This window comes from Parus major, chromosome 3, assembly GCF_001522545.3.
Source record: "Parus major isolate Abel chromosome 3, Parus_major1.1, whole genome shotgun sequence".
Taxonomy (NCBI): Eukaryota; Metazoa; Chordata; class Aves; order Passeriformes; family Paridae; genus Parus; species Parus major.
Window position 1 is genome coordinate 17,524,050 of NC_031770.1, and position 27,734 is coordinate 17,551,783.

General features: G+C 40.7%; 1 long non-coding RNA gene across 1 annotated transcript in view; it reads left to right on the forward strand.

Moving 5' to 3' along the window:
- The window catches only part of LOC117244169, a 33,385-nt gene extending 11,007 nt beyond the window's left edge, over nt 1-22,378 (forward strand). Inside the window, exons 2-3 of the long non-coding RNA XR_004496746.1 lie at nt 14,902-14,992; nt 22,250-22,378. This is a non-coding gene — a long non-coding RNA (uncharacterized LOC117244169). The remainder of the gene's footprint in view (nt 1-14,901; nt 14,993-22,249) is intronic.
- Nucleotides 22,379-27,734: the final 5,356 nt, after the last annotated feature.

Sequence of the window (27,734 nt, forward strand, 5' to 3'; positions counted from 1 at the left end):
TCGTGTTAGGCTGGGAGATATCTTGGACTTCCCCATCTCTCATTTCAAGGACTGTATGTTTGAGTGAAGTGAGTCACAGGACCCCCTTTCTCAGTGCCAGAAGTCACAGGAGTCACAGGACCCCCACTCAGTGCCTGGTATTCTGTGGTTCTCACACCCACAGAATACCAGGTCCTTGCTTGTGGTGAAGGTACCTTGGTGGCTGCTGTAACTTTTCTCTAAGCATTAAAAAAAGTACCTTTTAGGACAGTTATACATCATCTGTGTGTGGGTGCCTCCTTGGAATATTTAAGGTAAGTTTAGGTTTTTCCAAGCACCCAAGATACTGAAGATGGTAAGATTTTCCATGTATACTGAGAAGTCTTACCTCACATGGCTGTTTGGGGCATGATTTAGGATTTTGAGCACTTTTTCTTGTGTGAACTAGGACATATCTTACAGGGCAGAGAGATGGAACATTTTTATTTGCAAATCTTGAATATGAGATGGGTAACAAGGGAGACTGGTCTCAGTTGCTGCCTCAGAAGGTGCCTTATGGCTGTAACCAGGCTTGAATGGTGGATTCTGATGGTTTTCAGTGCAGGAGGTGTGTGTGTGTATGTGCAGAGAGAAGGGTTTTTAGCATGAGTCAGTCTGGGACTGGTGATTTCAGATCAGAAGCTTTGAGGTGTTCCAAGCAGCATACAGTGTCTTTAGTGTAGGTGTTCAGGAAACATAGGAAAAAACTTCAGAAGAAAAATGAAAATAGTTTAGGGAGATGGTGACCAAAGTATCTAATAATGTGTATTTGCCTCTGTGAAAAATATGTTTGTTATTTCTTACTTCTCCTTTTTCATGCTGAAGGCTAGAATGGCAAATTTGGGGTCTAGAGCAAATCTTGTTTTTCCTATGATTTCTGATCCAGGATAACAGTTCAGACAATTTGAGAAGCAAGAAGGAATAGAGGGATTTCCAGCAAGCTTGACTTACATTTAATGCCCAAACAGAAAATGAGTGGTTCCTAAAGTACTGTGTAGTGGGTGCAGGGGGCACAGCCTGGGTTCCAGGAGTGAAGTGTTACTCCAGTCCATGGGTGCTGTTTGACATTCCCATCTGATGGGCAGAAATGACACTGAAGACAAATTGACAAAACAAACACAAATCCCACAAGTTCATCTTTGCTTTTTGTATGTTCACATACACATTTTGTCTGCTGTACTTTGTGCACTTTTTCCTACCTAAATTTGTTATGCATGACTATAACTTTTCCTGACAAGAGGCAATATTTCATGGTTGTATTTAGGTACCATTAGCTTGAGCTGTCCATGTCTGGGCAGCTGAGTACAAGTGGAGCTGTTTTAATAGCGTAGCTGCAGAATGGGGAGAGCTGCTATAAACTTGAGCTGTCTGGCTTTGCTGCAGATCCAGCCTGGAGCCGGAACTGCTCAGACATGGCAGTTATATTTCAGTGGAGATATATTATTTATGAATTCCCGCCTGTCACCATATTTAAAAACATGTGAAATCTGTTGGTTTGCAGAAAATACGTCTGGGAGAGGTCAGCCAAGATAGCAAAGCGTGCGAAAATCATGGCAGACATCCACTTAGGGCTGTAAATCAAGCACTTTCCCTGGGTTTCAGACAGATACTTGATTTTGCTGGATTTGTCATGTGATGGTCTCTTAATCAAATAGGAATTTGAGGCTCAGTCTTATCAGAACCACATGTGCTGTATTATTGTTGTTGTTGTTGTTGTTGTTTTTGTGACTGATCATTATTAGGGGAAACAAATACTTCTTATGGGGTGGTCAGGCACTGGCAAATGTTTCCCAGAGATGCTGTTGATGTCCCATCCCTGGAAGTGCTCAAGGCCGGGTTGGATGGGGCTTTGAGTGACCTGGCCTAGTGGAAAGTGTCCCTGCCCATGGCAGTGGGTTGTAACTAGATAGTTTTTAAGTTCCTTTGCAATCCAAGCCATTTTAGAATTCTATGAATTGCCAAGGCGATTTGGATTGCTGTGTGCAGTGCGGAATCTTGGATCTCTGTAAATGAGCGGAGGTTGAGAGTTCACTCTGTTGAACAAACAGGCAAATTTGTCTGAGGCTATTAAATTTAAATCACAGTTTATTACATTTCTTCATGTAATAAACTGATCATGCCGTGAACTTTTTGTATGTGGTCATGTACTCACTGGAGGGTAACAATCACTTGGCCAAATACAGGCTCAGATAAAACCAGTCCCAGAGTTCAGAGGTGTTTAGATGAAGGGGATTGATTTGGCTCAGTGCATTAGCAGAGAAACAGTTGTGTAGTTGTCTGTAGTTTTGGTGAAGGAATCTGGCTCCCAGCTAAATGTAATATTTTGCATGTGCTTATTTTTAACACACTCTGAGGAGCTCTGATGCAACTTTGAAAGTATTTCAGTAAATATTAGTTTTTAATATGGAACATCTGTGCATGATTATGACGAGGAATGTGACAGACTTTATCTCACTCAGTTCTCTTTCACCCCATGCAAAAATGTTGTCCAAGTTGAACCGTGCAGTTCCCCTTCGGTCTGTGTATGCACAGGAGAGAGGAAATGAGGGAGACCTGGATTCATCCTGTCTGATTTTAGGCAATACATGGACATTAGGTCTGTCAGCACAAGGGAAGGGACAGCGTGGAACTGAGGTTGGTCAAGGGGGCACAGAGCTGTAAATATTCCAGCTTAAAGCTGGAGGATTACTTTTGAGCTTTCCCTGTAAGTCAATAGACTTATTCCTACTATCATCCACGTTACTTTTTAATTAGGATTGGTCCTCACAAGTTGAAAAACCAGAGAGGCTAACTAGGTACTAGCTAAGCTGAATCCCATTTCTTGTGGATAAGACTACAGGTTCAAGATAAGTATGTTCAAAACCAGCACTATTGATCAAGCACCTTTCAACAGTAGTGAACTTCACTGAAAATTAAATGCAAACACAAACCACCCTTAAACCATTAATGCCTTCAGCTAGTATATTATCCTCCAAAGTGTTAGCAGACTGAACTTCAAATTGCCAAAAAATTTAAAGTGAACCCAGTGTGAGCCCACCCCTAAAGTGGGTCTCAGTGTGAAGGCCATATATTACTTTAACAGATCAGGCATTTATTTATGCTTCCTTTTGTTACATTAGGGTTTGTGAGATGGAATTGATTAATAAACTGTCACATTAATGTTTCCACTTAGCCCATTGCTGGCAATACCTGCCTTTCAACAGCATTATAAATGTTAACTCTGTAATGACATTGAACAGACAGACAAATGTACTGTGTGTAAATCAGGCTTTTTATTACTTTCTGTTTATGTAGGATGGACTTGAGGTAAGCGTGTTATTATAACTAGGCAGATTTTTAAAACCTTTTTCTTTCTCTGAACCAAGTCACATAAAATTAAAGCTTTTTAATAGATGGAATACTGAACATCCTAAGGGAAAATTTCTATCAGTATGACACATGCTAGGAATAAAGCCTGGAACAAATGGTTTCTTAGATGAAGAATTTACTGAAGTGAGGGAATAAATAAAAGGAACTGGAAATGTTGATAGGTGATAAACAGCAAGACTTACCTGCCTATCTGAAACCTCTTTGGAGAGCTGTATGTGAATTGGGATAAAAGGGAACATCCCTTCCTCAGAGAAGTGAGATATGTATAAAGAAGTGGGGTTTTCCCTTTTATCCACATATGTATACTTGCTTTGGAATCCAAAATATGAGTTAGACTCATGGGTATGGAAAGGGAGAAAAACATGGACAACTTTGTGATGAGAACCTTCTCCAGCTTAGCACACCAGAAAGATGAGATAGCTGAAGATTTGTGGAGCTTTTTGAAAAGAGGAGAGGAGGTTGAAGCACAAGGTTGGTGGTAAGAGAATTTGAGGGAATCAGAGCTATCCAGACATCTGTTGAGAAAGGGATGAAGGGGGAGTATGAGCCATCCAGGTAATGAGGAAATAGTAACACTCTTAAAAGAAGATGGGAATAATCTCTTCTCTAGATGAGCGGGTTTAATTTGCAACAAGAAAGATTTAGGACAGATATTGGATAATCAAGAATATGGAGCAAACAGATACTGCATGAGAAGGCAGTGGGGCCATTGGAATACAATAAAGACCTAGTAGACCATGTTAGAAAGGATAAAGGTACAGCTGATGCTTTCAGGGGACAGAATATGGATTAAATGATTTTTTGAAGATGTTTTCCACTGCATTTTTTTGTAATTATATTACTAATGTAGGAATATGCTATAAAATAAATGCATATTTGCCTGCATCAGCTGTTTTGCAAACAATGCCTTTTCCTTCCTTCACTTTGAGGACTCTGTATGGTCCTTTCCCTTAGAAAAGGAATGAAAAAAACCCCAGTGTGTGATGATAACCATCATGCCTGACTATAATTCACATCTGAATTGAGAATCTACATCTGAACCTGCATACAGGTACTTTCAGCCCATGTGCCATGAAGAAATAAAATGTTGATGCATAAATGCAGACAGCTTCAAGGCTCTCATGCCTCTGTGAGATCCTTTCATGAAATATATCTTGAAATCTCTTCACTATGGCCACACTCTGGAGAAAATAGAAAGCTTATTTCCCCTGCAGGATATTGGATAAGAAGATAAAAACAGATCTGTAGAAAACCTACTATTCACTGCTTGAGTGGTGAGTAGAGTTAGATGAGAAAATTATTTTGAGTAACATTCTGCCTGTCTACTTTGAGCTAGTTCTTGTATATAACCCTGAGAGCAGTCAGTTTACCCATTTAGAATAAATTTATTTTATAGGCAGTTTTCCTAGGCAGTGTAGGCTTTTAATATCTTTTTTTAATATGTTTATCTTTGAAATGTTTGGGAGCATTCAGTGATTCTGGATTCCAAACCCGGTAAGAAATTCCAAATTCAGAAATACTGAGTAAGAAATGGAGTAAACTATTAATTCTTATTGAGTTTAAAATCAGGTAAACATTTAGTTTAACTTAACTGTTAAAATGTTATGAGTGTATGTGGCCAAGGACCATGTCTGAGTGAAAAATTTATAGCTAATACTTAGTCCAGTGCAAGGTGAGGGAGTGTAAAGCCTTGGAGGAGCAGCTTTCTAGGTTCTTGGTGTAGCAAAATGTTGAAAATATGTGACAAAACTCTTATTTGATTTGTGCTGGTGGTTACCACACGCCCTTTTGGATAACTGAGTCTTTCTCATAACTGACTAATTTTTTAACTCTTGGTTATTTTAATGTCTTTGTAGGTGTGTTTTTAGTAGTGTCACAAGCTGATAGGCTTTAAAACTTCAATTTTTGTAGAACGAAGGGAGTGGGGAAAACCTCATAAATCTCACCAGAAAGTAATTTCTATCTCTGTATTGTAGGGAATAGCCTGTTAGAGTGCAATAGCATACCCTGCAATCAGTCAGTCATATGTACTGATAGAAACCATTTATAAAATCATGTCCAAATAGAACAGTCCACATCGATACCAAAGACCAACAAAAAGCTCCCCTTGAAAGCATCACATTGGTTATAGGATCAATTCAAATTTAATTTTTCATTTCTTCACTTAGTGATTTTTATTTTCTCTGCTGATGTGATTATATCTGTGTCTGGATACTCTGGAATTTTGGAGGTTTTCAGGGTGAAATTGGGGTACAGAGCCTGGTCTGGACTCTTGGCAGCCTGTGTGGAGGGAGCTGTGTGACTAAGGAAAAGGCATCTGGGTTCAGATTCTTAATCTACCGAGCTTTTTTTGCTCAGGAATGATGCTGTGGTCAAAGCTGGTAAGTTTTAAGAGTAAATTCAGACTATTACACATAACGCCAGTACACAGTCTGCAGCGCACTGGTGAGTCAGAAAGAAAAATGTTTCAAACCTTGTTTGTTTCTGGGTTAGTGCTTTTTGGTTGTGCAGAACTGCTGTTTCTTGGACACATCTCCATCTTCTCTACAGATTTCTGTTGAGCTGTAGTCACAGAATGATGCGAATGGGTTTTTCTGCCACTCTGCCTTTCTGGGCAAGTCCTATAGTTATCTGCTCTCTCCTCCTCTTTTTCTTTGATACCCACATGTAGGCAAAAATCAGCATAGTTCACAAATAGTGAGATTTCTGCTTTCACAGACCTTCCTCTGCACTCATCTTCTGTCTAAACTGCAGTTTTGGTCACCCTGCCAGGGATACAAGGCATCAAGCTGAGCCTTATTTATGTGGAGCTTTTAATGTTCCCCTGCAAGCCCTTCAGTTTGTGTCCCACTTTGGGTTTGATCCCTCTGCTGGGCACTGCCCTTTTGTCTATCAGTGGGATTTGTGAGCAGAATCAGAGCTCCTGCTCAGCCTGGGTGTGACCAAACACTTTGGGAAGTAGCAGTGCTAAAAAAATTGTTTTGGTTGTTACCCTGCAAATTCTGTGGCTTCTCAGGAGCAAATGCTTTTATGCCTTTGTTCAATCTTTCGTGACAAAAATCCAATATAAACCAGTAAGACTGTGTAAGGACTGCATAACAACTCCACTTTCTTCCTCTGTGTCTATTTGTTTTACTGTCATTTGTCTGCACTCTCTGGAGTGCCAAGCAACCTCCATTCCTGTAGATTTAGCATTTTACAAGATTCTTTTCCCTTCTTCCAGCCTGACCTCATGATCATTTAGAAGAAGGGAAAATGGCACCAGAATAAAATAAGAAATGCAAATTATTTGTATTGTAATAGGATATCAAACAGTACTGTTTATTTTAGCAAGGCTAAGAATCAGTAGAGTTGTTCTGATAATTATTTATGTCATTTCTCCTGTTAGCTGTTTAGAGTGCTAAAATGCTGTATTAGTGCTGGGCACTAATGATAACACTGCTCTGGTTCCTTGGGACCTGGGAATTCATATGGAGGCTAATTGGTAAAGGAATGGTGATGCTAAAGTGTGCTGATCTGAAAAGTCACTGCAGGCTCTGCATTTGTGGATGCAAGACTGGAACGTGCATTTTTATTTTTCCGGAGAGGATGACTAGCTATGCAGTTTTCTCTTTGGAGACTCATTACTAATCCAGAATGATTGTCCCATAGGAAAGAGGGTTTCTTTCCACTTCTCCTGCTTCCCTTTCCTTCCTTTATACCAGCAAATGTTTGTCTTTCAAGCAACTGGACTACATGAACTCATGAACCTAAGTGGCTCACAAATGCCTGTAAGCTCATGTGACTTTTTGCTTGACAGGAGAAAAATGTTGGACTGCAACAGTGAGATGTGTAAAATACTGAATGGCAAGCGCATGTTTTGGTGCCACTCTGGCATCTCAGACTGTACTGGAGCCTACTTTCTATGCCTGAAGGAGGAGACTTAGTGCCTTGCACAGTACTTGGGTCTGGCAGTCTGCATTGTGCTACCATTCTCAAGGCCTAATCCCACAAATTGTGTTCCCCATCTCTTCCACTGGCTGTTCCTAGGTGACTGAAGTTTGCAGAGATGCTCAGCATCTTGCAGCCTAGGACTCTTAATGTGACAACTGGTTGCTTCTTGTTGGTGAGGAATCTACACTTACAACATGGACTTATGAAAGAGAAAGAAACTTTACCAACCAATATAAACAAACTGTGTCATCCATTACAGAAAATCCGGGTGTTGGGTATAATTTGCTGTGATACTTTAAAAAACCTATAAAATTCCAGGGAATTTGTGTTTTGGCAATTAACATGACTTAACTTTTCTTCCATTATTTCCACACCAAACATCAATGCTTTTTTTGTTATAGCAGGCATCTCAAATGCTCGTCTGTATCTTTCTGGTGTTCGGATCCATCCAGTCAGAGCTGAAGAAAAATTCTATGGCATCCTGAAAATAAGCAAGGAAAAAGGCATGTGTGCTTACTTCTATTTCTGTTTTCCTTCATCAGCAAGTGGATTATGAAAGCCTCATCTTTACCAAAGAGAGAGGCTGTAGAGGGGAGGGCAGGGTGAAATATTTGGCAGGAAAAGACACAGATGTGAGGAGAGATGAAGGCTTGCAAGATACATTCAGCTTTTCTAGAACTGTGCCTACTTATTGCTGGAGAGGCTGTCAAGAGGCACTTTCAAGTTGTAGCACAGGATTTTGGAGGATCTGCCTTTGGGAAGGTGTGAAATTGTGGACATTTTCACAGCAGCAACCAGCAGATGTGTTGTGTGACATCAGCTCTGGAAGTAAAAGCTGATAAAGTGCCTGTAGAAGCTAGAAATGGACATGACAGCTGGAACTGCTAGGGACTTAGGTTTGATTATTAAAGAAATTGAATTCACATGCTGCTTGTATATCATTGAGGATCTGTGTAGATTTTGTTTCCTTGGGAGGTAGTTCAAGAGCCAGGCCTCGTAACTGAGACGTCTGTGAGCAGTACATAAATCCGTAGGATTTATCTGGAGAACTGCAGGCTGACTATCCCTGTAGCCTATATCTTGATCTCTGCTTTTCTTTTTTATTATTTGAATAACTTCAGGCTGTGATTCATTTCATGGAAGAATTCCTCACCTCCTACTGATTTGGGGTATTTTGTCCCAATTCCAGACAAGATGTCAGTAAATGCTGACATTTTTGTTTCAACCCAAAATGATGATGGAACTGAGAACAGGGCTGTCAGCTGAGGACATTTGTATTCCCAACAGCTGTGGTCAATGAGCCAAGCTTGTGCAAGCCCAGTGGTTAATCAGTTGACGGAATCTGCACATCTTATTTACCTGAGTCAGCTACCTAAAGGATTTGCTAATAGCTAAAAGTTTTCCTGAATCATTGGGCTGCTGGGTGCTGTAAGCATCTGTTCACATCCTGCCTACTGTAATTAAAGAGACAGGGATTTGCTACTTTAAAAAAAGAGGAGATGGCAGTGCATGGCTGGACTAAGGGTAATGTTTTTCTCCAGTATTGTTAGTGTTGTCTCTTGTTAGTCCTAGTGTCAAGACCATTAGCTGTGACTGTCCATGATGTATAGAGCCATGTTTGGGAGATTTTTAGCTCTCAAACACTTCTTCCTCAATTCTTAGTGAACAGAGGACTAATAAAGTGATGGATAAGAGTTTTGTCAGCAGTGCAGGAACACTGTGAACCATGGAGGGTAACAATCATCCCCCAGGAGGGGCCGCTCTGAACTGAACCATCAGCTTGGGGCACAGGTGAATGAAGTTCAAGTTACAGCAGTTTGTAGACCTCAGGTGTCTTTAGGTTGATCAGTCATGTCATGCTAAGTGCCTTACTTGTAAGAATGATCTTCTGGCATATCCCCAGTCTCAAGGAGAGGAGTTCTATTGTGAGATTTCTGAGCTGCCTGGGTATTGCAGTCTAGGAACCACAGCTCGACAGATGGAAGCTGCAGGATAAAGTGGCCTCTTCTCTCTGAGTGTAGGTGTAATATGCAGTTATTTGGGTGTTAATGAAAGTCTCTGCCACTGATAAATAAACTCAGCAGATGGACTCTATCTGTTGGGGGAAAAGCAGTTAAACCAGACACATTGTATATTGTCTTATTTGAAAGCTCTAAAAAGACACTTAACTCATAAACTTAAAACCAATGGATAGCTCCAAGCTCCCATGGAAAGCAAATGTCCTTTCTGAAGTATAAATAGCATGGTGAGTCTTCCAAAGTGTGGTTCCATCTGTTTTTGTCTCCTTTCTAACAGGAAACACGTTCATGAAATCAGATTCTCAGTGTTGGTAAAACACTAAGTTAATAAGAAGATAGTGTTTTTGTAGCTTTGATAGCCTAAGGATATGAGGCAGATAAAGTTTTATTAGGTCCACTGATCCAGATAGAACAAAATAGATCCTGTAAAAAGCCTAATGCTTTTCTGGGTTTTCCTGACTGTCATTTGGCCTTATGTAAGCTTTTAAATCTCCCTACTCTGAGCTATTCAGAATAACCATTGTCAGTGTTGAATAAAAGCTTTAGCCAGCTTCAAAAAACTTCTAAAATCCACTCGGGAATATTCTTATGACACTTCTAATTGCTTCTTTCCTAATGAGATACGAAAAATCATAATGAATCAGGGCTTGTGGTTTTGTGCTGCCTTGCCAATGCTTTGCTGTGGCTGCACGTGGAGCAGCCCTGACAAACACCCAGACACTGTGATAGCCCCAGACTGGGGCCTGATCCAGTCGTTCTCAGTAGAGAAATCCATCCATGGGCTGCAGTGCCATTGGGATGAAGGCAATTTGCTTTCTTTTGAGCTGGCTCCAGAGCACGTGTGGGGAGTTAACTGAGACTAAGGGGTGACACATGACCTAATCCAGTTAGCATGTGGGTCCCCTGAGAGAGGTGGCTCTTACGTGGAAATGATCTGCAGATTCCACTTTGTCTCAGCATGGCTATAGCATATTTGTCTGTGTCTTAGGTGAAGAAATAGCCTGAACTGTGAGCACACACAGCTGGCAGATAACTGGGCCTGTATGTGAGTGTCTGAAACTGAACTTTTGAACTCTGAAGCAGCAGTCTGCTGCTTGCTGGCTGCAGTTGGTATTGCTCATTTGTAAATTCTGATAGTATGCAGGCTAAAATGTAGCAGCCCTCCAAACCCTCCAGTTAACAACCCAAACTCTACAATTAATAAGGAGGCCAACAACCTGCTTATTAATTGAAGAAATTGAGAAAGAACCAACAACCAGGAGGCTGATCAGGTGTCATGCTTCTGCCTTACACTGTGTCCTGGCTCAGGCTGGGAGGAACACAGGCTTTGGTGCTGGAAAGAAGAGGAAGACAGAAAGGCAGCTTCCCAAAAAGAAGTAATCTTGAAAAGAAGGTTACATGAAAAGACAGTGGTGGAGATTCTGGCTGGAGCACAGATCTTGGACATGTGTGTAGATCCTGGAAACCAGTGAGCTGCATGGAGACAAATACTTGGGGGTGTGCAGAGACCCTGGCCGGCCGTGCCTGAGGCTGGTGGCTGCAAACAGCTGCATTGCAAGAAGAGAAAGAACTTTCTACCTACCTTGCTCAGGCTAGAAATGATCTTCCTCTGGAGAGAGGCAGCCAGCTCTTAGTGAACCTATAAAGCTTGGAGGAGAGCAAGTGAATGCATATGAGGTAATCAGGCTGGGTAAAAGCTCCTAAATAAACCCCAGTATTCACTGCTGGTTCTTGTTTACTGTTGTGCCAAGGACAGTCTGCTACACTCCATGTGTAGTGGGGAAGAAGTGATCCCCATACAGAATGAGGACAGGCACCATTCAGGTTTGGCACTTGTTCCTGTCACTGTAATGATTTTTAGAAATAAATGTGTGCAGTTAATTTTAATGTCTGGGCAATGTGATTGACGGTTCGAAGGGAGCAGCCTCTTCTTTTTCAAATAGTTACCATTGTAATTGGGAAAACCTAGCAAAATCTGTGGAATTAATTTTCTGTTATGATGGTTATCAAGGTGTTGATTGGTATAAATGGTATTCTTTGCAATAAAACCTCTTTTCTCAGAGTAAGTGGGACTGAACCCTCAAAGTTTTTAGGGAGACATTTGGCATGACTCATCTGGCAGGAATTTAGAGTGAGAAGCCAGAGAAGAGAGAAGGCAAGAGAATGTGTTGAGGTAGCTTCTTCTAACCCTTTCAGTTTTTAGGGTAGGATTCTGATTTGCAGAATGTTGAGGATCTTTAGAAGCACTAAGATGTACCCCCTTGTATGAGAGAAAAACCCAGCTCTTCGGGTACATCGGCAGTTTTCTTAGCAACCTGGAATTCTTTTACATCACAACACTTAATTATCATTTCCCTATATCTAAGCATGCCAGTAAGGCTGAAGGCAGAGCCCAGCTCAGCTGTATTGCATCTGATCAGAAGACCAGGATTCATTAAGCCACTTAGGTCAGTGGGGGCACTGGGAGCCAGGGAATAACATTGGCAGTTTACTGCTCCCTTGGCTCAGCTTCAGCCCGGTTTGACCTGTCCTTGCCTCTGTAATTCAATGGAATATTTGTTGCAGGTGGCAGCTTTTGCTGGACTCACCTTTTTCAAGCAATTCTTCTTCCATAGCTGTGTATTTTGGACAGTAATACAGGCAAGTATTAAGGGCTGATATTGACTGTTGGAATAAAGTTATCAAACACAGCTTTGAGAGCTGCTAATTAGAGTTTAGATGCAGATGAAAATCCCTTTTGGATCCTATGCAAGGTTGAATATTGAATCGTAACTTGCTGCTGGCAGCCATCCCTCAGGCTCTGGCCTTTGTTGAAGGTCACAGTGAAATAGGTTTGCTGTTGCAGAAGATTAATATTGCCTAAAAATGGCTTGCAGCACATTCACCAGAAGATCTCAAAATCTTTACAGAAGTAGGCTCGCCACATGTTTCCCACCCTCCCTTCTCCACTGAAAAAGGGGGCAGAGATGAACTTCACTGGGTTATGCACGTTTCTGCAGTCAGCCAGTGAGAAAACCAGCAAGGTAATCAGAGAATCTTAGATTTTAATGGGGTATTTGCTTCACATATAATTTATTCAACATCACTGTATCGATGGGACATTCTTTTAGTATCTCCCTTTTACCTCAGTGGTAAAAACTTCATTCCTTGTGCACAAAAAGACATGGTAGATATCCTTTTCTGTTTCTTTCTTGTTATCCTGATCTTTGACTTTCTAGATAAAAGAATTGAAGAAGCATTAATCCAAAAGGTTTTCAAAGGAATGTATCTTTTGATGCCTCTCTACAAACTGATAGTGAACAGTGAAAATGAAAAGAAAAATAGAAAAATCTCCAAAGTGGGCAAGCAGTTGGGTGAAGAACATGCACAAAATGTGGCACTTGAAAGAGAAACATCTAGTTGGAGTTTGTTGTGGGAGTACTACATCAATGATCAGTTTATTTCTGATCTTGTTTATCACTCTCATTAGCAACCCTGGCATAAAAAATAGATTGTGCTAATGAAATTTCCTGATGACACTCCACTGGGAGACAAGTCAGAACTCCAGCCCGTCTTAGTGGTGTAATTTAAAACTCACCTGCTCTTTCTGAATACATATTTGTATCTGTGCTTTTTAAAATGAATTTCAGTGGGAAAAAAAACCACTCCCTGTGTACCTCTATTTTTTTCCCCCTGGACATATTAAAGGTTTAGTTTGGCCCAACTACTTGAAAAATTTATAATTTTTTAAGGTGTCTGTCAAGTTGGAATTCATTAATTTCTCCTGCCAAAACCCAAATGAATAATGTAACTTGACGCAAGAGCTCCGAGTGAGGGTTACAGATAATTATTCGTTCTCAAGACTTTGGCTATGAATCATTTCTGCTGTGCAGTCTATCTGCTTATGTAGCACCACCAGCTTCATATTTTTTTGTTTCTGATGTAAATAATTTTCAATGATGCAAAATGTGAGAGGGAACATGTTTGTGTTGAACACAGGTAGCTATGACCAAAAGACATGAAAGCCTTTAAAACAAGAGTTATAGGGGCATCTAAGTGGCAATTAGAATCCTTTAAAAATTCATTCAGATTTAGTGAAACATTGCTGACAGTCATTCATAAAAGTAATTGCCCTGTGCACATGAAAAATTTAAATGTGGTAATTTAGTAATGAATCTGAGCTGTCAGAAGGCATTTCATGAGTAATCAGACATTCCTGAAGGCACAGCAGTGACTGAAGAAAATTGAAAAATAACTTTGTGGGGGCAAGATTATCTAAAATAAGTGTTTTTTCTGGAAGCAAACAAAGAAACCTATGATTTTTAGAAATGTAGTGCACTGTAAGTCGATAAGGGTAACGACTGGAAGCAAAGAAAGAATCAATTGTGGAGTTATGTTGGTTCAGATTAGTCATTTCAAGTAGCAGTCTTTGAGAAGTGGATACTTCTAGTTTCCCAGATACTCCCCGTGCAGATGCATTATCCAGCCCCCAGGAAGGGGAAGCAGGAACTCTCCATTACAGCTTGCAAATCACTTTGTCAATTTTGAAAGAGAAAGCTCAGTTCTCCTTTCATTCTACTTGGATGAAACTGCTGACTGTACTGCATTTAAATTCCGTTTCCTCTAGAATAAGGGAGGGTATAGCTGGCTGTGTGTTTTTGCAGAGCACATTAGGGACATTTTGGAAGTTTAGTTGGATCTGCTGATGCATAAGGAATATAAACCTGTGCCTTTGGATGTGGTAACAGTTCACTGCCACTCCGTGCAGATGTTGTTAATGGTCTGAAAATGGACAAGAGCACCTTTAAATCTCTTGCATCCAGTGTCTCTAAATCGCTCTGGGTAGCAGATCTCATGGTGCTTGTCTCGGTTGTGTTACTGCTGTTGTTTTTGATCTTGTCTAGGTATTTCTGGGGGATTTTGAGGTTGTAAGACTGGGAAGAAAACTTCCAAAGATCAAATCCAGTTGGGATTGCTGCACTTCAAATATCCCTTTGTCAGAATTGATTTGCCAACTGATCAAAAACACTCCTGTGTTCTAGTTCATAGAGTGATTGTTTAAAAATGCTGATCTCAGATGCTATTCCAACTATTGAAATAAATACCATTAGATGTCAATTCTGCTTTATGTTGTTTATGCATCTGGTGTTCTTTTTCCTAAGTTCTGCTGTTTACTGAGTTTATTGAATGCTAAATGGGGCCAGCTCCACTCATATTTCTGGTCTCCTTTAATTTATGATATAACGAAAGCAAGTTTTCAGACAAAACAAAATTTGGGTTTTTTGCAGAACAGAAAATAAAACTTATTTCTGTCAAAGTATGGATTTTTTAAATCACAGCCTGTTTGTGGCCTCTCTCTTTACTACAAAGGTTAAATATGGGCTTAGATCAACATGACAGTTTCTTTTTAGTGCTGTGAGAATGAATGTAAAATCTTTTGGAAAATTTCTACCATAAAAAATCATTAGACATAATTAGCAAAATAATATCTCCCATGAGAAATGATAAGATAAAATACATAATTTGGCAAGAAGTAGCTCTCTCCGGTGTTGAAGTTTTTCAATACTGTCTCCTTTTCCCATAGATCACCCACCACTTGGAAGGAGCTGTGATATCAAGTCTGTTCTTACTCTGCACTCTGGAATGGGGCCCTGCTCTCTCATCCTGGCTCTCTGGTGAGTCTCCCCACCCCAGGCAAGAAAATGAGGATGCTGCTGGGAGAAAGCACCTTGAAGATAATTCCCTTTCATCTACAGCTGCAGTGTTTGGCTGTTCTAAGGTTTGCAGAGCTATAAAACATATGATAATCCCAAGGGTGGGGGAGATACTGAAGGACATCTCTTGAGTTTGAAGAAGAACTGAGGGCAAAGAACAGTGAAACACAGATTATTTATAGAGGATGCTTGCCAAATCAAAGCCCAAGCTTTAATTACATCTTTATACACTGTAGCCATGTTTAATAAAGGCTTAAATGCAGTATTATTTATCTGTTTGACTTGTTAGCATTTTGCCTTTTTTGTGCAAAACCTGGGACACGTTAATGTGATCAGCTAGGAGTAAGAGGATGGTTTTGAGGCTGAAAATCACTCAAGGACATGTTCTCATTTAACAGTGCCCTTTTAAATCTGTTGTTCTGTCTGCTTGTGAGGCATTCTCTGATGGTCACAGACAGTTTTGTGTCCTCTGACTGCCATGGTCAGACAGGAAGGCTTGGTATTTAAAGGGAGTAGGGAGTGGGCAGAAGCTCTTTGGGCTGTATGGGAATTGAGAGGTTGCTCTTGGTGTATTTGTTGTGCTTGGGGTTTGATTCCTGTCCATTTAGGTAGAATGATCAACACCAGCACTTTACCAATCCAGCTGAACCTCATAACTAATCTTGCACTTCAACAGAGACTCCAGGGAAGTCATCCTGGGCTTGAATTCCTGTTTTTTTTAGATAGTCTTTATCTAGGTCAGGGTCAAGTTCTTGCTCAGAGCACTGCACTTCCCTGTCATTGCTGTTGGATTGACAGAGACAGTTTTCAGTTTCTAGCCCTCAAATGCTGCAAAACAGTGGTGCCCTTCAGGGTTTCTCTTAGGTCTGTCAGGAGCCTCTGGTCCTGCTTTCAGCCCCTGTACAGGAAGTTTAATAGGCAAGTTCTTGCTATAGACTTAGGTCTTTCTTTTTTTCACTCCTTTCTGTCAATACTGCAGTGCTTCAATGGGTTTCTCTTTGACCTTATGTCTCATCTCCACCCCTGCTATTCAATTTGGCCATCTGAAATCCTGTGCCAGTTGGTGCCTTGCTGTGCTGAGAGTGACTTGTGACTCCTTTGATGGCAGCACTCACATCTGTGCTTATGGAACAAACAGCTGGTGCAGGTGTTCAGGTGAGGAGGATGGGATGGGAGCCATCCATTGTTGTCCTCCCTTGGACACTGGTGGCTAAATAGACTCCCAAAGGGAGTCACAGAGCCCTGAAATCATAGAACCCTCCCCAGCAGGGGGTCCAGTCAATGTCTGAAGTTGAATGGTCTGCAAATTCCCTTTCTTTTCTATGTTAGCTGATTGCAGCATGTTTTAGAGCAGAAGGGTGCACTTTCTGTCCCATGGCTGTTTGTTCTTTAGTCACTGTCAATTGGGAAGTTGGCAGGGCATTGACAAGAGTGCTGCTTTCCTAAAGCTCACCAAGGTCTCTACCTTGGTTTTTGGGAGCAAATAGTTAATGCAGTTTTCAAACTCAGTTAGGAATTACAGCCTTTTTTCTACAATGAGGGCCAAATGAATGCTGTTCAAAATTGGAGCTGCTTTGTGTTGCTTTCCTCAGAGAAATGCATCTGCTCTGGGTTGGGGTTTTTTCCGGCATTGGCACATTTGTTTGTGTTGCACAGGGAACTGGGAATGTTGTGAAGCTAAGTCTTCCCTACCAAGCAGCAGCTCTGGCTCAGCTTTGGTGGTTATTTAAAATCTCAGAAGAGAATCATCAGCTGCTCCAATTGTACATTCAAACACACAAGGTGATATGCTAATTGGGCTTTCATTAGTGCCTGCTTGACGTCACCAACAGAGTAGAAAGGGGCTAAGCAGACAAAGTACTTTTCCACTCTTGAGCTGGTACTGATGCAGCTATGTACTATAGCTTCTTCTTTTTTTTCTTTTTTTTTTTTTTAATTTGGAGAGTTCTAATTTTCTGTGTGACTGCATCTGTGCACTGTAGCATTCAAATATTGCTCTGGTGTATTACAGTCAGAGCTGAGCTTTTTATGAAAAAGGGAACAGAGGCTGTGAAATTCCTTTTTTTTTCTTTAGTGTTATTACTGTCTAGGGTAGATTCAATTAGGTTAGACAAGTAAAATTTCATGATTTGACTCATCACTGCTGTTCACGTATGAGTTCATATCTGCATAGTTAGGCAGTTTTTGTCCTCTGAGGAACACAGATACCGTGGATAATAAACAGCTGCATGTCATTTAATGAGCAAGTGAGAGGCACAGCCCTGCTTTTCCAGGAGGGTGTCCACCATGTGAGCTCAAGCAGAAATTGTAGCTGAATTTAAACAGAATCTGTTCTTTTTTTCAGAGCTGCCAGTAGAAACCTTTGCAAATTGAGAAGCTTTTACATAGCAAGCAGCTTTAGCAATAGAGTACATGATGGATTTATATTCACATTATGGGGTATGGTACTGCATCAGAAGTCTATCAGAAGGGCTGTGTTCCTATTTTCACCTCCAGAGGTGAATTGCTTCATCTCTTTGTGGCTCTGCTACCCCATCACCTGTGCAAAAAGGACAGTATCTGTATCTCTGTAAAATGATTTTCTGTGACAAGTCTAAGATGAGCTAAGTCTGCATCTTCCGGAATTAAAAAATTGCATTTCAGTCATGATAACTACTACATGTAGCTTAAGAAGGAGTAGATTTGCTTGATAGGAAACCATTTTTACTCAGCTCTAAATGAAATAAGTTGATATTATTAAATGTAATCAAATACAGTTGCTATTGAAAATGTATGCTTGTGACCTGGAGAAATATTTTTGTCTTGTAACATATTAACTCAAATGTAATAAAAAGGATAAGGACAGAAAGGAACTCTGATGTTGGAAAGGCCATAGCAATACCATTAGGATTGTTTCTTCTTTAGACCAGAAATTGAGAGTGCAGAACTATTTATTGCTTTAACTTCAGCAAAAAAATACTGACAGCGGGGATCTTGTTAAACTGGGCCACATATTTCAGTGACTAGAAACCTATTGTAATCACAATTACAGAGATGTGATCTTAGGCTTTGGTCCATATGTCTGTCTTAAAGAGGGTTATTAATGCTGTTGGTTTTCATCCAGCTTGCAGACAAAATTAACTAAATATTTTCTTTTTGCTTCTGTCATTAGCTGGGGTGCATAGACAAAATAGCTGGGGCTGTCTTGCTCCTTAGTTCAATTATTAGACCTCTACTGTTTCTCAAGTATAAAAAAATCTGACAACAGAAGATGAAGAATTATTCCAAAGCCTGTCAGTGAGATGAACAAATGAAATCCATCATGAATTTAAATGCAGCCATGTATTATAACCTCCTGCTTTTCACTGGGTCTTTTCCCTATGTAAATAGTATATTTTTTTGAAATGTGTGGGCAAGGGCAAATTCAAAGAGTTGTTGAATTCTTTGTCATGAGCTCCTATTGTAGTTAATTTACTTCTCATCCATCTTGCCGGGGAAGAGGTAGGTAAGGTCTTTATTGAGGAAACATGCACAGTGGGAGGGAAATTTATAACTCCTTCCACTCTTCCAAGCAGAGCCACATCCCTGGGTAATGAGCACAGGAAGCAAACCCGGTGGCTGTCGTGGTTGTGCTCAGTAGTAACAGCAGAGAATTCTCTTGCAGGTGCTGTGTTTGCTCCATTTCTGCCCAGGAGCTCTTCATGAATTGCTTCGTGATTGCTGTCACCGGGGTACTCAGGCTCTCAGGAGAGGTGACTGTTCTTTGGGGCTGTAGTTTCAGTAGTGTCTGGGACCTGTGAAGGTAAACACAGGTCTGTAGCTGAAATGTGAACAGAAAGAGATACACAGGAAATAACTCGAGCCAGTAGTGATGTGCTTTAATCTTTATAAATGGAATTCTTCCCAGGAGAAGCAAAAATTGCTGTTAATGAAGATGGTCTTCCTTTAATAATCTCTTCTCATAAGAACACTGGCTATTAAAAGGGAATGGCTGTTTGTGAGCCAGAAGTGGCTTATTTGCCCACCAGATGGAGCTGAGAAATTCTCTCCAGCCCGGCCGGGAGCTAGTGAGTACTCCAGGCTTTCCTACCCTGGGGTCCTGCGGTGGGGTTAATGCCAGGCTTTGCTGCCCGCTGTGTGACCCTCCCTGCTCGGGGCGAGGGCAGCCAGGCTGGGCTCTCCCAGCAGCTGCTGCAGGGACACACAGGCTCTGCTGTGCTGTAATCCAGTCGTGTTTCCCTGTCACTGCATGCTGGTTCTTTCCTCACAATGCTGGTATTAGCTGTACAATTTGCTGGGGGATAGGCGTGGGAGGTTCGCTCAGTACGGCAGAGGTGTTGTGTCAAGGATGCTGGAGGTTTATGGTGGTTCTTCGGGATGTGCCATGACACATCTTTGAGATGTGTCACCTCTGAGGTGCAGCAAACCTGACTGGTTGTCTTTTTGATGGGAGCTAAAGGCCTTTCCCCCCACCAACAAGATGAGCACTACCTTTTTCTTTCTCAAATGAATGTGCTACTAATGGTTTATACCATTAATATTAGGATTAGTAACTGTGTCAGTCCTTGTGTCCTCTTCTGGCTGAGTAACTCCTGAAAGCTGACACCCAGGTGTGAAGTCACGTAAAGAGGAGTTCATTTAAAATAAGATTAAATAATTGTGGAGAAGGAGGGCAAAGGTAGTTACACCAAGCAGCCAGGTACTTAACTTCTTTAGCTCTTTTCTGCTTTAAAACCTACTGTGCATTTACATAGTTTGTCATAAGAATTCTATTTTTGTTTTTGGATAGTGGTATTGTGATTGTTGGTTACATGAGATGTTTATTACGATTAAGCTTTTAAAGTGTTTGGTTCTTACATTTGAAGGGCTAAAATGAGGTGGAGAGAAAGGTTTAATTGAAAAAAAGCCTGTTATTCTAATTAAAATTACTTGTCAATATATTTTTTGATGAATCTGCTTATTAGTGAAAAAATAATATAAATTACTTTAACTACAGATGAGTAAACATAACAAGGAAGAAAACAGCCTATGTGCTGTGTTATAGGAAATTTCATTGAGTATATCCTGAGTGGAATAACAGAAGGACTTAATTCACTTATTCTTGAGGTAAATTAAAGCAGTTTAATTGAATTCTGTCTGCTAAAAATCCTACTTTGGACTCCTGGAGTAGATGGCTTATTCAGTGATTATGTTCTAGATGCAATTTTTTTTTCCTTCTTTCAGTAAAGATATTTGCCTCTAGCAGGATGACCTGAGCATTTTTATGTGCAATCAGAAAGATGGCTTAATTAGCCATGGCAGAGGTTGAGTGGGATAAATCACATGGCTGGATGATGCTGTGCAGGTGCAGGAGGCTTTGGGAGCCACAGTGTGGTGGGAGCTGGGCCAGCAGGAAGTTTCACGGTAAACAAGAAAGGTCATGTTGTGTTCTCTAGAGCTGGCTGGCAAATCAGCACAAAGCTTCTGTCTGAACAACAAGCTGATATCAGGGACAACCAGTTAATGTTTTTGAAGGATTTTTTGATTTTTCTCCTTTGATTTAATTTAAAAAAAAAATAGCAATGAGGAGGCAGGTGCTACAGCCATCCTTGGTGAGAATGGGTAACAGCTCAGGTGAAAACAGGTGGATAAATTGGGGAAGTTAGAGCTGAGAGAAGAATGGCTGACTCAGTTAAAATCCATCAAGGGTTGTTTCTTCATGCTGGTGCAGGATTGATGATGTTCCAGAGAGGGTCAGCGTTTGGAATAGCATTGAAAATGGAAGCAGTGGGGTGAGGGGACAAGCAGACATCTTCAGTTTTTGAAGAAAAGTGGGATGAAAAGTTTAAAACAAACCACCTTGAATATGATGAGGTGTAAATACAACCAAGTGTATTTAACCACCACAACAATCTCAATTTCCTTCCACATTAGAATAGCAGACAGTGTCAATTAGGAAGTGGCAACCTGCATTTTCTCTGCAGGAGAGCTTCTTGATACTATTTAGAATAGTTTTTGCTTTTCCTAAGCAAAATCAAGACGCATAATGAGAGAAGTCTTGTGGGAGGAGGCCCTAAGAGCAGTTCTGTGTGAGTTTCTGTGAAATGGGGCGGATGCAGTGTGTGGGATTCCTTGGGAGGGTGTGGTGTGTCTGGTGCCTGTCAGTTCACAGAGCAGTGATTTTGTGAGGAACTAGAAAATGTGTACTGCATTTCTAGGCCATGCACAGCTGGAAAGGCTGCAAGCACTTGGATGAAAGGATTAACAGTCAAAAGAATCCTGACAATTAGAAGAATTAATTTGAATTAAGTGGGATTCAGTTCAAGGACAGGCACAGAATCCTGTGACGAGGTATAAATTATGTGTGAGATGAGCAGATGAATGAAGAGCCAGGGGAGTCTCTCAAGGAAGGATGAGGGGTTATGGTGAATGACAAACTGCACAGCAGCTGAGGACATCACAGTGGTGCAAGGCAACCTAAACAAGAACAGAGCCTGCAAAACTCCAGAAACAGCTTGGCTGCTGTGATTGGCACTGGTACAGCCACAACATTCCAGACCCCACATGGAGGTGTGGAGTGAGTGGAGATCAGAGATCTGGAGAACACAGGCAGTGAGGAAAGGGCTGGAAGAATTAATACGTTTAATCTAGAGATAAGATAGCTGCAGAGCTGTGAGAGTTCATAAAATAAAATAAAATGGCTGCCTCAGAGAAGTGTGGAACACTAGTGGGCTTAAACTCCACTGGAGGAATATTAATGGGAAAAGTTTTATATCAGCAGGGCTGTATAAACTACTGACATACTGAGATTTTTTTATGGACAGGGTAAATAAATGCCTGAGAAAAAAAATACGGGTACTATTGCTATTGGAATGGGACTGAGAACGAGTAAAACTGCCCTTGATGCTTTGCCTAAACTTGTTTCCTTTAGGTGTTCAAAAAAAGAGCCACAGGCACTTGTCTGTGCACCATAGGCACGTGAAAATATCCAGTTCTTGTGTTTTGTTTTGGTTAAAAAAGCAGTAGCAACCAGAAAAGGGGAAGCTCCTGCAGTCCCTAAGCTAGTGGGAGACATTCAGCCCCCCTGTGAAACTTATTTTAGTAAAGGGCTTATGAGAAAAACAAGAGAATGAGATTTTTCTCCTGCTGATAGTTGGCCTGTGCAGACACCAAGTGATTCTGCTAGTCTTTTGCTGCTCTAGTCATGGTGGTTGGTTGTTTCTTTAAAAGAGGATCTTAAATCCAGGTGCTTCTTTGCAGGGTCAACTCCAAAGTTCTGCAGGGCACTGTACGTGGCACGTGACAGAGCAAGCCAAAAACAAATGTCCAACGTGCAAGTTGTGATACTTCAAGTCAAAACATGCCCCTGTGCTGGATTTCTAGATCTTGGAAAGGTAGGATCTTCTGTTTGAAATTACAGAAATCCCAAACTGACCTAAATTCACTGTTATTTTTGACAATACAAGATATTCAGTAGTTATGCAATAGAGATCACCTTGATTGTAATTACATGAATCAAAATTAGACTAATCAAATAGTTCCTTATGATCCTTGTGGGTAAGATGCTAACAATCACAAAGCTCTAACAAATGTAAATAGTAATTTAAGTGATTATAATGACATATTCCAGTGTGACTAGACCTTTTCACAGATGATACAGTATGCTTTGTTTCTGTGTTCAGAGAGTTTAATCAGCTCTGAGAGAGTAGTTGAGTGACAGCCCTGTGTATTGTTGCACTCTACCAGTATCTTGTTATCCTGTTTGCTTTGGAAAGTAATGTCTTTTCTTTTTTTTTTTTTTTTTTTTTTTTTTTTTTGGAAAATGAGGTACAAACAGTAGAAATGGAAGTTGAGTATNTTTTTTTTTTTTTTAATTTGGAGAGTTCTAATTTTCTGTGTGACTGCATCTGTGCACTGTAGCATTCAAATATTGCTCTGGTGTATTACAGTCAGAGCTGAGCTTTTTATGAAAAAGGGAACAGAGGCTGTGAAATTCCTTTTTTTTTCTTTAGTGTTATTACTGTCTAGGGTAGATTCAATTAGGTTAGACAAGTAAAATTTCATGATTTGACTCATCACTGCTGTTCACGTATGAGTTCATATCTGCATAGTTAGGCAGTTTTTGTCCTCTGAGGAACACAGATACCGTGGATAATAAACAGCTGCATGTCATTTAATGAGCAAGTGAGAGGCACAGCCCTGCTTTTCCAGGAGGGTGTCCACCATGTGAGCTCAAGCAGAAATTGTAGCTGAATTTAAACAGAATCTGTTCTTTTTTTCAGAGCTGCCAGTAGAAACCTTTGCAAATTGAGAAGCTTTTACATAGCAAGCAGCTTTAGCAATAGAGTACATGATGGATTTATATTCACATTATGGGGTATGGTACTGCATCAGAAGTCTATCAGAAGGGCTGTGTTCCTATTTTCACCTCCAGAGGTGAATTGCTTCATCTCTTTGTGGCTCTGCTACCCCATCACCTGTGCAAAAAGGACAGTATCTGTATCTCTGTAAAATGATTTTCTGTGACAAGTCTAAGATGAGCTAAGTCTGCATCTTCCGGAATTAAAAAATTGCATTTCAGTCATGATAACTACTACATGTAGCTTAAGAAGGAGTAGATTTGCTTGATAGGAAACCATTTTTACTCAGCTCTAAATGAAATAAGTTGATATTATTAAATGTAATCAAATACAGTTGCTATTGAAAATGTATGCTTGTGACCTGGAGAAATATTTTTGTCTTGTAACATATTAACTCAAATGTAATAAAAAGGATAAGGACAGAAAGGAACTCTGATGTTGGAAAGGCCATAGCAATACCATTAGGATTGTTTCTTCTTTAGACCAGAAATTGAGAGTGCAGAACTATTTATTGCTTTAACTTCAGCAAAAAAATACTGACAGCGGGGATCTTGTTAAACTGGGCCACATATTTCAGTGACTAGAAACCTATTGTAATCACAATTACAGAGATGTGATCTTAGGCTTTGGTCCATATGTCTGTCTTAAAGAGGGTTATTAATGCTGTTGGTTTTCATCCAGCTTGCAGACAAAATTAACTAAATATTTTCTTTTTGCTTCTGTCATTAGCTGGGGTGCATAGACAAAATAGCTGGGGCTGTCTTGCTCCTTAGTTCAATTATTAGACCTCTACTGTTTCTCAAGTATAAAAAAATCTGACAACAGAAGATGAAGAATTATTCCAAAGCCTGTCAGTGAGATGAACAAATGAAATCCATCATGAATTTAAATGCAGCCATGTATTATAACCTCCTGCTTTTCACTGGGTCTTTTCCCTATGTAAATAGTATATTTTTTTGAAATGTGTGGGCAAGGGCAAATTCAAAGAGTTGTTGAATTCTTTGTCATGAGCTCCTATTGTAGTTAATTTACTTCTCATCCATCTTGCCGGGGAAGAGGTAGGTAAGGTCTTTATTGAGGAAACATGCACAGTGGGAGGGAAATTTATAACTCCTTCCACTCTTCCAAGCAGAGCCACATCCCTGGGTAATGAGCACAGGAAGCAAACCCGGTGGCTGTCGTGGTTGTGCTCAGTAGTAACAGCAGAGAATTCTCTTGCAGGTGCTGTGTTTGCTCCATTTCTGCCCAGGAGCTCTTCATGAATTGCTTCGTGATTGCTGTCACCGGGGTACTCAGGCTCTCAGGAGAGGTGACTGTTCTTTGGGGCTGTAGTTTCAGTAGTGTCTGGGACCTGTGAAGGTAAACACAGGTCTGTAGCTGAAATGTGAACAGAAAGAGATACACAGGAAATAACTCGAGCCAGTAGTGATGTGCTTTAATCTTTATAAATGGAATTCTTCCCAGGAGAAGCAAAAATTGCTGTTAATGAAGATGGTCTTCCTTTAATAATCTCTTCTCATAAGAACACTGGCTATTAAAAGGGAATGGCTGTTTGTGAGCCAGAAGTGGCTTATTTGCCCACCAGATGGAGCTGAGAAATTCTCTCCAGCCCGGCCGGGAGCTAGTGAGTACTCCAGGCTTTCCTACCCTGGGGTCCTGCGGTGGGGTTAATGCCAGGCTTTGCTGCCCGCTGTGTGACCCTCCCTGCTCGGGGCGAGGGCAGCCAGGCTGGGCTCTCCCAGCAGCTGCTGCAGGGACACACAGGCTCTGCTGTGCTGTAATCCAGTCGTGTTTCCCTGTCACTGCATGCTGGTTCTTTCCTCACAATGCTGGTATTAGCTGTACAATTTGCTGGGGGATAGGCGTGGGAGGTTCGCTCAGTACGGCAGAGGTGTTGTGTCAAGGATGCTGGAGGTTTATGGTGGTTCTTCGGGATGTGCCATGACACATCTTTGAGATGTGTCACCTCTGAGGTGCAGCAAACCTGACTGGTTGTCTTTTTGATGGGAGCTAAAGGCCTTTCCCCCCACCAACAAGATGAGCACTACCTTTTTCTTTCTCAAATGAATGTGCTACTAATGGTTTATACCATTAATATTAGGATTAGTAACTGTGTCAGTCCTTGTGTCCTCTTCTGGCTGAGTAACTCCTGAAAGCTGACACCCAGGTGTGAAGTCACGTAAAGAGGAGTTCATTTAAAATAAGATTAAATAATTGTGGAGAAGGAGGGCAAAGGTAGTTACACCAAGCAGCCAGGTACTTAACTTCTTTAGCTCTTTTCTGCTTTAAAACCTACTGTGCATTTACATAGTTTGTCATAAGAATTCTATTTTTGTTTTTGGATAGTGGTATTGTGATTGTTGGTTACATGAGATGTTTATTACGATTAAGCTTTTAAAGTGTTTGGTTCTTACATTTGAAGGGCTAAAATGAGGTGGAGAGAAAGGTTTAATTGAAAAAAAGCCTGTTATTCTAATTAAAATTACTTGTCAATATATTTTTTGATGAATCTGCTTATTAGTGAAAAAATAATATAAATTACTTTAACTACAGATGAGTAAACATAACAAGGAAGAAAACAGCCTATGTGCTGTGTTATAGGAAATTTCATTGAGTATATCCTGAGTGGAATAACAGAAGGACTTAATTCACTTATTCTTGAGGTAAATTAAAGCAGTTTAATTGAATTCTGTCTGCTAAAAATCCTACTTTGGACTCCTGGAGTAGATGGCTTATTCAGTGATTATGTTCTAGATGCAATTTTTTTTTCCTTCTTTCAGTAAAGATATTTGCCTCTAGCAGGATGACCTGAGCATTTTTATGTGCAATCAGAAAGATGGCTTAATTAGCCATGGCAGAGGTTGAGTGGGATAAATCACATGGCTGGATGATGCTGTGCAGGTGCAGGAGGCTTTGGGAGCCACAGTGTGGTGGGAGCTGGGCCAGCAGGAAGTTTCACGGTAAACAAGAAAGGTCATGTTGTGTTCTCTAGAGCTGGCTGGCAAATCAGCACAAAGCTTCTGTCTGAACAACAAGCTGATATCAGGGACAACCAGTTAATGTTTTTGAAGGATTTTTTGATTTTTCTCCTTTGATTTAATTTAAAAAAAAAATAGCAATGAGGAGGCAGGTGCTACAGCCATCCTTGGTGAGAATGGGTAACAGCTCAGGTGAAAACAGGTGGATAAATTGGGGAAGTTAGAGCTGAGAGAAGAATGGCTGACTCAGTTAAAATCCATCAAGGGTTGTTTCTTCATGCTGGTGCAGGATTGATGATGTTCCAGAGAGGGTCAGCGTTTGGAATAGCATTGAAAATGGAAGCAGTGGGGTGAGGGGACAAGCAGACATCTTCAGTTTTTGAAGAAAAGTGGGATGAAAAGTTTAAAACAAACCACCTTGAATATGATGAGGTGTAAATACAACCAAGTGTATTTAACCACCACAACAATCTCAATTTCCTTCCACATTAGAATAGCAGACAGTGTCAATTAGGAAGTGGCAACCTGCATTTTCTCTGCAGGAGAGCTTCTTGATACTATTTAGAATAGTTTTTGCTTTTCCTAAGCAAAATCAAGACGCATAATGAGAGAAGTCTTGTGGGAGGAGGCCCTAAGAGCAGTTCTGTGTGAGTTTCTGTGAAATGGGGCGGATGCAGTGTGTGGGATTCCTTGGGAGGGTGTGGTGTGTCTGGTGCCTGTCAGTTCACAGAGCAGTGATTTTGTGAGGAACTAGAAAATGTGTACTGCATTTCTAGGCCATGCACAGCTGGAAAGGCTGCAAGCACTTGGATGAAAGGATTAACAGTCAAAAGAATCCTGACAATTAGAAGAATTAATTTGAATTAAGTGGGATTCAGTTCAAGGACAGGCACAGAATCCTGTGACGAGGTATAAATTATGTGTGAGATGAGCAGATGAATGAAGAGCCAGGGGAGTCTCTCAAGGAAGGATGAGGGGTTATGGTGAATGACAAACTGCACAGCAGCTGAGGACATCACAGTGGTGCAAGGCAACCTAAACAAGAACAGAGCCTGCAAAACTCCAGAAACAGCTTGGCTGCTGTGATTGGCACTGGTACAGCCACAACATTCCAGACCCCACATGGAGGTGTGGAGTGAGTGGAGATCAGAGATCTGGAGAACACAGGCAGTGAGGAAAGGGCTGGAAGAATTAATACGTTTAATCTAGAGATAAGATAGCTGCAGAGCTGTGAGAGTTCATAAAATAAAATAAAATGGCTGCCTCAGAGAAGTGTGGAACACTAGTGGGCTTAAACTGCACTGGAGGAATATTAATGGGAAAAGTTTTATATCAGCAGGGCTGTATAAACTACTGACATACTGAGATTTTTTTATGGACAGGGTAAATAAATGCCTGAGAAAAAAA